The sequence below is a fragment of the Myotis nattereri genome (genome assembly GCF_964212035.1).
Source record: "Myotis nattereri genome assembly, chromosome: 1".
Lineage (NCBI taxonomy): Eukaryota > Metazoa > Chordata > Mammalia > Chiroptera > Vespertilionidae > Myotis > Myotis nattereri.
The window spans coordinates 110064856-110076840 of NC_138075.1; the positions used below are offsets into that span (position 1 = coordinate 110064856).

Here is an 11985-nt window from a genome sequence, read left to right on the forward strand (position 1 = left end):
AGCTCCGCCGATGGAGACGCGATTGAGGCCGGGCCTGGGGCCCTCTCCTCTGATCTGCTTGTGGAGAGTGGGCCTCACTCGCAGCATTAAGCGTTTATTCATTCATTTCCAGACATGTAATGGCGCTAACGACGTGACAGGCCCGGTTCTGGAGTCTACTAGTAGGACCACTTCATGACTGCCAAGGAGTTCTCAGCAGTAAAACTGATCGGCCAACAGACAATCTCAAAGGAACAATTGATAGAAGTGGAGAGGTGATGTACCAGGTCCACAGGAAGCAGAAAAGAGGGGCGGGCGGCGCGGGGGCGAATGGGGAGACTTCATAGAGCTGGAACTCCGGCAGGGGAAACGGCATGGACAAAGGCAGGGAGAGATGAGAGAGCTTGATGATTTGGGGAATTGTAAATAGCTCAGGGTGGATGCGGTTTTGTAGTGTGGGTCCAGGAAAGCGGTGGGAGATGGGGTCCCTGGAAGCCACAGGGACTAGAGAGATACAGAGAGCCTCGTGGGACTTTCTTAGACTTTGTTTTCAGCCTAGAGCTAATAAAGAAATGTCAGTAGCGGTGTGGCTTTTGGAAAGTTACTTAACCTCTCTGTGCTTTAAATCCCCATTTGGTAAAATGGGGGAAATAACAGCACCACAGTTTTAAGATTATGTGAGACAGGAAATGAGTAAATACATTTAAAATGCTTCATGTGCTGTGGCTGGCACATGGTCAGCTCTCAATAGTACCTGTTATTGCATATCATTATTAACAAGAAACAGGGAGGTGATCTGCTTTGAATTACAGGAGCAGGGTCTGTGTGGGGGGCATATGGGGGGGGGGTGGACAGTAAAGGGGGAGAGATCAGAGACTCCAGTGTAGGTAGGAGGTGTCCAGGCACTTCATAGGGACTGGTTTGGGTGGACAGAGAGTAGCAGCATTCTCAAGTGGGGGAAATGAGTTGTACTGACAAAATCTTGAAATTCAAAAATTAGGGAGGGGCTGAGGGGGTGAACAGTAAAGGGCCCTGTGGGAGAGTGTGGCTGCAGATTGTAGAGGCTTACATGCCAGGAACAGGAGTTGGGTGTGCCTCCCCAGACAAACCACAGGTTGGCCCTTTGACCCAAAGCACCCCTGGGCCAGCTTCCCAGGAAGGGGCCAGCCCTTCAAGGAGGGAAGTAGTCACATTCCTGCCCTTGGAGGAGACATCCAGTAAATCTGAGCGATAGCTATGGTTGGTATAGTGGAGAAAAGCATGAATTTGGTATTCAAATCTTTTTTTTTTTTGCAGAATTTTATGATTTTATTAACACAAATGCAATGTGTACGCAATCTGTCTATTCATTTTCTTCACTGCGCAGCCTGGCATTGGGATTGGTGACTCTGGTGGCTGGGCTGCTCTTTCCACAATGGCTTTGCCGTTCTTTGAGGAGACGTTGTGAGCAGTCTCAGCACAGGGAGATCCGTGGCACGTCAGCAGCACTTCAAGCTTCTTGACGTAATGGACCAGAAACTTCCGAAAGCCACGGGCAGCATGTGCTTTGTTTTCCTGTTGCTCCCATAACCAATGTTGTTCAAGATCTGGCCCTTGAATCTTTACGCACCCTATTGTCAATGCCTCTGCGTTTTGGCCAGTTCTGCTTAATTTTGACATATCGGTCTGACTGGTGCCAGATGAACTTCTTGGTCCTCTTTTTGGCAATCTCGGGTTTCACGAGGAGTCTGAGGGCAGCCATGGTGCTGAGTAGGAGACAGCTGCCACCTCCGTAGGCAGCGCTGAGGAAGAGCTAGGATTCAAATCTTAAAGTTAAATCTCAGCTGAACCATTTACTAGCTGTGTGACCTTGGGTTAGTTCTTAAGGTCTCTGAGCTTAGTTTCCTCTTCTGTAAGATCCTGCTCAAAATACACCTCTCATGAGAGATGGTGCAGATTCAGCAAGATAACAGCCTGGGGGTGAGAGGGATGGCGAGGATGCTCAGCTCCTTTGGTTCCCCTTTCTCTCCTCTGAGGTCAAGATGGAATGATAAAGTGGGGGCTGATGGGGCCACCTCTCAGCCTAAAAGAAAGCATTTCAGCAGCTCTGCAAAGGCTTCTAGAAGGAGAAGTTGACAGCTCTCCTACCCTGCCTGAATCAGCTAGCAAAATAGAAGAGGACTGCGGGGATTTGGAGAAAATGCTCTAATCCCTGTCCCAATTTTGTTACCAACCAATCTTTCCTTAAACTTAAATGCATTTGACTCCCCCAGCCCACCTTCTGGGCTTAGGTGGCCCAGAGCATGAACTTTGGAGTCAAATAGACTTGCATTTGAATCCTGGCTCCACCTCTTCACAGCAGAGCAAAACAAATTTTAAATTTCCCTGAACCCCAGGCACAGGGGACAAATCAATAAAGGGCTCTGTCCCACAGAACTACCCTCTAGTGCAGCGGTCGCCAACCGGTGGTCCGTGAGGTCCAAAAGGCTGGTGACTGCTGCTCTAGTGGAAGAGCTAATTAACTTCCAACCTCCCCATTCATTTGCTTATTCTATAAATACTGAGCACCTTCTAAGTGCTAGGCACTGTTCTGGATGCTGGAAATGGGGAAGTGAGCAAAGAGTAGCATGAGTCTTGCTTAAGAGGATAATTCAATAAACAGGGAAATTAGACATTGTGGTAGGAAGGCAATGAGTGCTTGGTGGAGGAGAGCAGACTGGGGACACAGGCGTAGATGGTTTCGCACCTTGAGGGACAGTAACAAGGCCGAGATAACAAAACCAGTAAGTGGGAGAGAGTAGTATGAGAGGAAGGGCCAGATTCTGTAGGGTGCTGTGAACCAGGGATTTTATTACACGAATTTGGGTTTTATTATATGAGCAATGGGGAGCCATTAAAGGATTTTAAGTAGAGAAGTGACATGACTGAGTGAAGGTCAAGAGACCAGAGAGGATGTTTTGAATAATCCCACCAGTGTTAATGCGAGTGGGCTCTGGTGGATAAAGGAGAGCCATGTGACTGCTCTTGGTGAGGGGCTGTGAGGGGAGTGAGTCCTCAGGAGAAAGCAGGCCTGGTCCTCAGGTGTGGCTGGAGCGCTGGGGTAAAGTATGGTGCTCTTTACTGAAGTGGGAGGCCTGGGAGAGGCTCAAGCTGGGAGTAATGCTCAGGAGCTGGATTTTGGGCAAACCCAGTTGAAGACGCCTCTGAGAAATGGAGGTGTCAAGCCAATGTTTGGAGCCATCTTTTATAGACCAGGCTCAGAATAGGAAGAACTTTCCCAGAGCCCACTCCCAGGATGAGGGTAGGATCTGAGGACCTCCAAAACCGGGAACACCAGCTTCCCGTGTAGTGGAAAGGAAATCATTAGAGTAGGGGCCTTAGGTTTTAGGATTTGGGAGGAAATTTAAGAGGAGCCCTGTCCCAGCCAGGTCGGTTCAAGCACTAGCTTTCTCAAGCTGGGCTACCTGTCTGGCATGAGGGAAAGGAGAAAAGAGAGGCTGGAGATCCCTGGATGTGGGAAATGGAGCTCAGGACTTTGGGTTGCTTTTTATTATAGGACCCATCTGGGCCAGCTTGATGCTAAATTGGGTTGGCTGTTGATGGCCGGAGGTCCTGAGCTTAAGCACCATTTGGGTGGGCTGCGCTCTGCTCCCAGGTTCTCCTGGAAAGGGAAGGGCCTCTCCTCCCTGCTTCATTACTCCTCCCCACCCCCAGCATCTACTTTGAGATGACAGTTTAGAGAAGCTGGTGTGAAATAGCTTGAAACTCAGTCCTGTCTGTGCGTCCCCAGGGGCAGAAAACAGGAAGCCAAGATTAAAGGCAGATTTCCAGCAAAGTCCCCTCGACTTCCTGCAGAGCAGGTGCCCAGGCTGAGCTGACTGTGAACAGCTTCCCTTGCTGAAGCACCTGGGGCACCCTGCATGGCTGGCCCTCCTGCTATGGGAGCTGTTCTTTGGCCCTGTCATCACCTTTCCCATCGGGGAGCTCTGCCAAGCCCTTGGGGAACAACCTCCACCAGAAAAATACTGTGGGAGGTGAAGGAGCAGTCACTGGGAAAGGCCTGGTGCTGAGGACACGGGTGGGAGGGCTGGGCAGGGAGACCAAGCAGAAAAGGCATGGGCTTTGAGGTCACTCAGACCTGGTGTGAATGCCAATTTCCTGCTGCAGGGACTCATTGACCTGTGGAGGTAGGTCAAGGGGCAAAGCAGCAGAAAGGGGGCAGGAGGGTTTAAGGAAGGTGGCCAGGGAGCCTGGACCAATGTCCAGGGCTGAGGGTCCCTAGGGATGGCCAGAAACCAGGAGAGAGGAAGTGGTCATAGTGGCCCCTGCCATCTGCATGTCAGGGGCTCCTTGGCTGGATTACCAAGCTGATATCCACAGCTGCTAAAGGCTCAGGGAATCAGCGGGGTGGGGTGGTGGTAGGGGTGGAGGGAGAGAGCCCTGTTCTCCCCTGTGGCCTCTTCCCCTTCCTGATCTGCAGGAGAACAGGCTTCCATGAGCTTCACCTAGTTAAGAAACAGCCTGCCTCATGCTGAGGCATCATTCTCACCCAATTTATCTTAATAGCTTCTGGGTTAGAGTCCTGGTCTACCCATTTCCAGCTGTATGCCCTTAAGCAAAAGTCACTTAACTGTTCTGAGCCTCAGTTACCTCATCTCTAAAATGGGAGTGAGAGGCCCACCTCACAGGGCACTTATAATGCTAAACTGAGATGAACTAGTGAATCGCTGGCACAGTGCCTAAGGCATACTTTCACTCGCTGGCAGTTAGGGGAATATTTTCTCTCTGACCCCTTTAATAGGCTGTGTAGTCTCAGCTCTCCCCTGCTGTCCTCTAAGCATTCAAGTCTAGTTCCCTGAGGCCTTTGTTCAATGGAAGCCTTCTGTCATTCATTCACCCACTATGGAGGGCGTGTTCACTCCTTTCCAGGACCTAAGCCGCTAGAATTAGGCAGGTCTAGAAGCTTCCTTGGTTCTTAACTGGAGCCCTGGACTTGCAAAACCTCTTACAGATTGAGGCTTTCCCCTGAGAGCTTCTCAGAGACCTTCACCTGCCAGGTGTCATCTCCGAGCTGGACCAACACACCCAGAAGTCCCCAAGCTCTGCCTTGTGGATTGGAAACGCCAGTTGGTGCTGTTTTGGCTTCTTCATGGGAGCTGTTTGGAGGAAAGCAAGAAAAGGGTCCTGGGGTTCTCTGCGGATAGAAATGGCCCAGGATGGGAGGAATGAGGAGCAGGAGCAGGTTTGCCTGGCTTGAGCCTCAGGCCAACCTTTTGCAAATCACATGCAAATCCTCTTTGCCAGGTGTTGTATCTGTGAATAGGCCTGGTGCCAACATTTGTCCCTGTCAAAGGTTAGAGCAGCTTTCAAAAGTCCCCTCCCTCAGTTGGGAGGGCGGTGGAGCTGGATAGGAAGGGAACCTTCCCTGAGCCAGAGGAGGTTTCAGAAGCCAGCTGTGAGTCAGGGAAGGGGCCTGGAGGGCCCTTCTTCAGGGGCTCCTGTGGGATGTGATGTGTTTCTCTCCTTTGGTTGTACAGCCCCTCAGAGTTTAGTTCTAAACAATGTGCTGGGGGGGAGGGAGCTCTCTGAGGACAGGGACTGGCTCCTTTTCCTGTCTCTGCAGTGGTGGCACTGAGCCTGTAGTAGTAAATGTATGTTGAATGTGTAAGTGAGTGACTGGATTCTCCTTGGATCTCTGCTATCATGCCTGCCACAGTCCCGGGGCTCCCATATCTAGGAGAAGGCCTTTGCCTGCTACCCCATTGTCCTTCCCCACAGCCTATCCTCTTGGACCCCTTCTCCTCTCCTCTGGGTCTCCAGGGGCACTCTCCTGACATACGGGTAGCTGCCTAGAGGTCCATGTCACTTCCTCCTCTAGCCAGGACCAGTTCTGGTTGGAGATGTGGCCCTCTTAACCCTCAAGACTTCCCTGGCCCTATGCAGCTTTAATTCCTCAGCCGTGGTAGTGCCACCAGCCCTCTGCCACAACCCGCCCCCCACCCCCAGCTCCACCATGTGGCCAGTCACCTGTCAGCAGCCTTAGAGGGAGGGCAGGTGTGTCTGAGTCTGGGAACCAGGGTCCTAGGTGTTTGATGTCCACACTGACCTAATGTTGGTTGAATGAGCGAAGGATTGAAGTTGGGGTGACAGGACCAAAGCTTGGAAGAAGCTGGTTGCTTCTCTGAGCTTGTGGTGCAGAAGAAGCATAAGGTTTCAAGTCAGTTAGGGTGAGGGTTTGTGACAGAGAGAAGCGGTGACACAAAACACTAGGGACACTTGGAGATTATTTTCAGTGGCAGCTGAAGGCTAAGAAGCCAGGCGCCGCATCCTGTTCAAACCACACAGGAGGCCCAATCTTAGCTGTCTTCTTTGAGTCCTGTCTTTTCTGCCACTTCTGTGAGTAGTGCGTTTTTTAGTTTTTGCTTATGTTAGCTGAAGGTCGGTTTCTGTTGTTTGTGACTTAGAATACTGCCTCTCAAGCCCTAGCCCCACCCCTATCGTGGTGGTGGGAGGATGAGGTAAAGTCCTGCATGGGAAGTTCCAGATTCATAACAGCGATTAGACAAAGGCCATTGTCTTCCCTTTGCACTCCCTGTGATGACTTGCCTTCCACCCTCTTTTTGAAATAGAGACCTGTGATCTCATCAGTTCTGAGGGGGAACAGTGCCTCCTGGTGTCCAGAGTGCAGACCCCAAGGAGAAGGGAAAAAATTGGGCTGCAGGCGGAGCAAAGTCACAAGGCCCGCAGCTCCAGGGTCAGGCCAGAACAGGCATATGTCTGTCCTGGAAAAGGTTGGCTGCTAGGAGCCTGGGGAAGAGCCTCTCCCAGGCTCAATTAGGGCCAGAGGCAGAGCTGACCGTCTCCAACTGGGAGTGTCACAGGCCTGGCTGGGGTAGATGAGGACAGGGAAACAGGGCTGCTAGAAGGGGAGGAGATAAGGCCACTTCCTGAAAGCATGTGGATCGGTTATTCCTTCACAGAGAGGCAGTAACCAGCCTTTCTAGAAACCCCAGTGACCCATGTCTGGCTCTGCATGGCCTTTTCCAGATGGGGTGCTGGTAGGAGACAGCCAGATCAGCCCCTGGCTGCCAGGATTCCCCAGGGTTTCCCACCTTGAGCTGCTTTAGGGTGCCAAGGCCCCCACCACACTGGCCTCAAAGTGTTTGACCTAGCCTCAGCATTGCTGACAATTTTCCTGAATACCAAGAGCAAGTTGAGGATGAGAAGGAAGGCATACGTTCTCTCTTTTTATATTATATTATATGTAAATGTATATGTATATGTATATGTATATTATATGTATATGTATATGTATATGTATATGTATATTATATGTATATGTATATGTATATGTATATTATATGTATATGTATATGTATATGTATATATATAATATATTTTTAAATATGTTCTTATTGATTTTAGAGAGAGAGGAAGGGAGAGGGAGAGAGATAGAAACATCAATGAGAGAGAAATCTTGATTGGCTGCCTCCTGCATGCCCCCCACTGGGGATTGAGCCCACAACCTGGGCATGTACCCTGACGAGGAATCGAACTGTGACATTCAACTATTGAGCCATGCTGGCCAGGCAGGCACACTCTCTTGAACTGTGTGCTGGGTCTTTTTATATTTGATCTCATTTGGTCATTATCCTTCAAGGAACACAGTAGCATCTAGATCTTATCTGTATGGCAAGGAGGCCCACAGAGGATGATTTGCAGCACCATCCCAGTGCCTGAGCTGTCTCTTCTGGCCCATGATGGGGGCTCTCAGACAGCAGTTCCAGAGGTCCCAGGCCCCAGGTCCTGAGTTGCTTGGCAGTGAAGGGGCTGTGAGCTGGGGGAGAGGTTTCCATTTAGGCACAGAGGAGCTGCTGGTACAGAGCAAGAGGGTCTGGATGGAATGGTCCTGGGCCTCAAGGTGGTAGGCAGAACTGGGATGGAGGGGCATGAGGGGCAGGTTGGGGACAAACTTCTTGCTGCACAGTCTGCTCTGAACCTTCTCGGCTGACCTGGCTTGGGCCCAGGTGTCATGTGTGGGTACAAGGAATTCTGAGCTTCAGGAGCCATCCAGCAAGCCTGAGGTCAAGCTCAACTCTGAAGATTACTGGCAGGGCCATCCTAGGCGAGTGACCTCCTCTCTGCATCCTGTCCCCATCTGCCTGGTGAGCATGAGCACACTGCTTCAACAGTGTTGTGAGGACTAACAGGGCAAAACACCAAGTGGGGCAAGTGCTCAGGGAATGAGGCTGATTCTCAAGCAGAATCAAGGGCCAGCCGGGTTCCAGACATCCCCACGATTCTAGAACTTAATTCCTTTGAATATAGGAGCCCTGAGAAGAGGTAGGTTGGGGTATATATGCATGTAGAACTGACTACTGCACCTCTGCCTGTTGGTGAACTTGTAACCTTTGTTTGCTCACCTGTTGCTCCAGGTAAGTGAGTAGTGTGAGTCCCAGTGCTCTTTATGCCCCAGCATAGAAAGGTGATGGGTTAATGTCGGGGGTAGTGAGCTCTCTGCCCCTGGAAGTAAGAGAAATAAGTTGGACTTTTGGCAGGGAATTGGACCAGGGATTTCTATTCAGGTGGGCTGTAATGACCAAGTCAGGGAAAGAGGGAGAGGGAGTAGGGAGAGTCCTCTGGCCGTTTTTATTGAATTCTCCAGAGTTTCTGAGTAGGAAGGACTGGAGACTTGTCTTGAAGCTGCATTTGCAAAGTAAATTCACTTTTCCTTAGATTGTCTGTTTGGAATGGGTCCTCAGGGCTGCAGCGATGGTCAGCAGCGGTGGAAAGCATGTGCTTCTCTGAGTGGCCACGAGGGGACAGCCCAGACCGCACTCTCACGGCTCCAGCTCCAAGCAGTAGGGTGTGGCAGGTCTTGGCCAGAGAACTGAGAACGTGGCTGCCTGCAGGAAGAGGGCTGCCAAATTGGACTGCTACAGGAGTTGGAGTAGGAAGGGACACTCTCATCCCTGCAGGTCACAGCACCGGGACGTGGCCCCTGTACCCCAAGCAGCCTCACTTTTTCTTTTACAGAGGGGCAAGGTGGCAAGGTTTCCTTTGAACAATGAGTCCTGCTATTGGAAAAAATTTGCAGACTTTGAAGACTACAATTGTGGTGAATGTTAGGTCTGACAAAATAATTGAATTGATGCCCCTTCCCCTGGGAACTGACCTTTAGGCCACTTCACAATGAACATTCCCTTTTGCTTAGACCACATTCCACTTGCTAAGACCATTATCTCTCCCCTCTGGACTTTCCCAGCATCTGGACCCAGTCAGAGAGTTCCCTGCCAAAAAAGCGCCCCCCCCCCCCCAGAGTCCTTTAAAACCTCTGACTCCTCCTCCCTGGGGGCTGGCACCATTTTGGGGCTCAGCCTGTCTAGTCTTCAGATGACCTAATACATTTATAATCCCTTACCACCTTTGTCCTCGTATGTTCCTCCTTCAGTGACCCCAACATTTGGTGCTGAAGCCCGGGAGGGTTCCACAGGGAAGGGGAGCCATCATCCCGGCTTCAGTCATCCCAAGTTGCTAGTCAGAGAATGGTGGGCAGCAGCAGCTCATCCTGGGCTTATCTCCAAATCCTATTTGGGTGCCTCAATCACCGGCCTCCATCCCTGGCCTCGATTAAGCCTCCCTCCCTTACACCCACTCCCAACCCCAGTCAGCCAAGGAGGATGTCAGATCAGGAACCTCTCCTTCTCCATTCCTGACCCTCCATCCCACACCGGCCAGTCTTCTCTAGGTAATTGACGTTCCACAATTTCCCTTGTGTCGAGTCTTTTGCCCACTTACTCTCACTGACTTCTGGAAAGTCCTAGCGCTAGGCCAGACGACTCCTCCGCCGTTCAGCCTCTGGTCCTTCTGCACCGGAGACACTCAGTCTGGAGGGCTGGCCCTCGTTTCTCGTGGTGGTTTGTTTAGCAGCGGGGGCACCTTCTCTAAGTAGTCACCTTTGGACTTGTGGTCTGTCACTCACCCTTCCCCTCGTGGGCCACACTTATCCTTCTTATCATGGGGAACACTCCCTCCACACCCCCTAAAATGACTCCTCTTGGCTGTCCCTTAAAAAATTTTGACCGCCTTAGACTCATGGGGGGCGGGGCTGAGATCAGGTCCAAACACCTCATTTTCTTTTGTAACACTGGCTACAATATAAACTAGATAATAAGTCTCAATGGCCGGAAAACAGCACTTTCAATTTAACACATTGCCTGATTTAGATAATTGCTCTCACTGCAATGGAAAAATAGTCAGAGATTCCTTACATCCAGGCCTTTTTCACCCTTCGGTCTTGACCCTCTCTCTGTCAGTCCAGCTCTACCCATCAAATACTTCTTTTTCACAAACATCATACCCCTAACACTTCTGATTCTGAATCTACTTTTGACCCAGAAGACCACTGACCTCCATCCCCTTGCGCACCCTCGCTCACCTGCAGTAGAGTTCCATAACCCAGACCCTCCTAACCAGCAACCACCTTCTCCCCGGCCCCTGAGAGCCCAAATCCTAAGAACACGAGCTCCAAAACAGCCTTATCCCACCTAATACTTGTTCTCAGGCCACCCAAAGACCACCTTCCTCAACAGCCTTTCTATTCCCGAGCCCATTCTACCCCTGAGGGAGGGAGCAGGAACTGAGGGCATAGTCCAAGTCCACATCCCATTCTCTATGTCCGACTTTTCCCTGATTGAAAAAAGACTAGGTTCTTTTTCCACTGACCCAACCACCTTTACTAAGGAATTTGAGTACCTGACCCAGTCCTACGACCTGACCTGGCATGACATCTATGTCCTCCTGTCCTCCTCTCTCACCCCAGAGGAGAAGGAGCGCACCTGGCTAGCAGCTCAGGACCATGTCCATGCCCTCCATAGACAGGACACAGTGGCAAACCCAGTTGGTGCTAACACAGTCCCCCAAACTGAGCAGAGATGGGACTATCAGGTTATTTCTCCAGGGCGCCGGATCTGTAGCCATATAATCACCTATCTCATTGCTGGACTCAGAAAGGCTGCCCATAAGACGGTCAACTATGACAAACTTAATGAAATCACTCAGGGTCCTGATGAAAACCCAGCTCTCCTCTCCCACCTCACAGAGGCCTTACAGAAATTTACCACTTTAAACCCCACCTCCCCAGAGGGAAACCTTCCTCTGAACACTTATTTTATATCCCAATCAGCCACCGACATATGCCATAAACTTTGAAAAATAAACACAGGTCCACAAAACCCTAAAAAAGACCTCTTTGACCTGGCCTTTAAGGTCTTTAATAATAGAGATGAGGAGACCCAAATCCAAAAACAAGGGTGAGATCAGGCCAAGACTGAGGCCCAGAGGAAGCCTTCCAGCTCCTAGCCACTGCTCTCACAAACCCCAAAGTGCCAGTCCTCCAACTAAGGGTAAGTCAGGAGCTAAGCCTCCTCCAGGCCCATGCTTCAAATGCAACAAGGAAGGACACGGGGCCAAGTCCTGCCCAAACCTGAGACCCAAGCCTGGGCCCTGCCAAGGTACGGAAGAGAAGACCACTGGAAATCAGACTGCGGCCTGGCCTCTCCAGGTTGGACCTCAGCCAGTCCAGCAATGCTGCCCTCTGAATCCAGTTTGGAGCTCTCAGAACTCCTGGGACTGGCCACTGAAGACTGAAGCTGCCCAGGCCCTGACAAGGCCCTACAGACTTACATCACCAGGACAGAGCCTCAGGTAAATATTGTGGTGGCAGGTAAGCTACTCACCTAATATATATATCTCCTATATAATAAAGCGCTAATATGCAAATGGTCATCACGCCCTCACGTCTTCACGCCTTCATGCCCTCACGCCATCACGCCGTAACTGCTCAGACACTCAACACTGGGGAGAGAAGAATTGGGACCAGCCAGGCACAAATGAGCTCGCAAGAGAGGAATGGGGACCAGCCAGGCTGTGGCCCGGGAGAGGGACAAGCCGCACGCCCTGTGGTCCCAGGCACCAGCGGCTGTGGCCCAGGCAAAGCCACCCGCCCATGGTCCCCTGTGGCTGCGG

General features: G+C 51.1%; 1 pseudogene across 1 annotated transcript; it reads right to left on the reverse strand.

Moving 5' to 3' along the window:
- Positions 1 to 1321: 1321 nt before the first annotated feature.
- On the reverse strand, positions 1322 to 1765 carry LOC308530928 (large ribosomal subunit protein eL32-like; annotated as a pseudogene). Its single transcript has one exon. The product of its transcript is annotated as a large ribosomal subunit protein eL32-like (transcript).
- Between the last annotated feature and the right edge of the window lie 10220 nt (positions 1766 to 11985).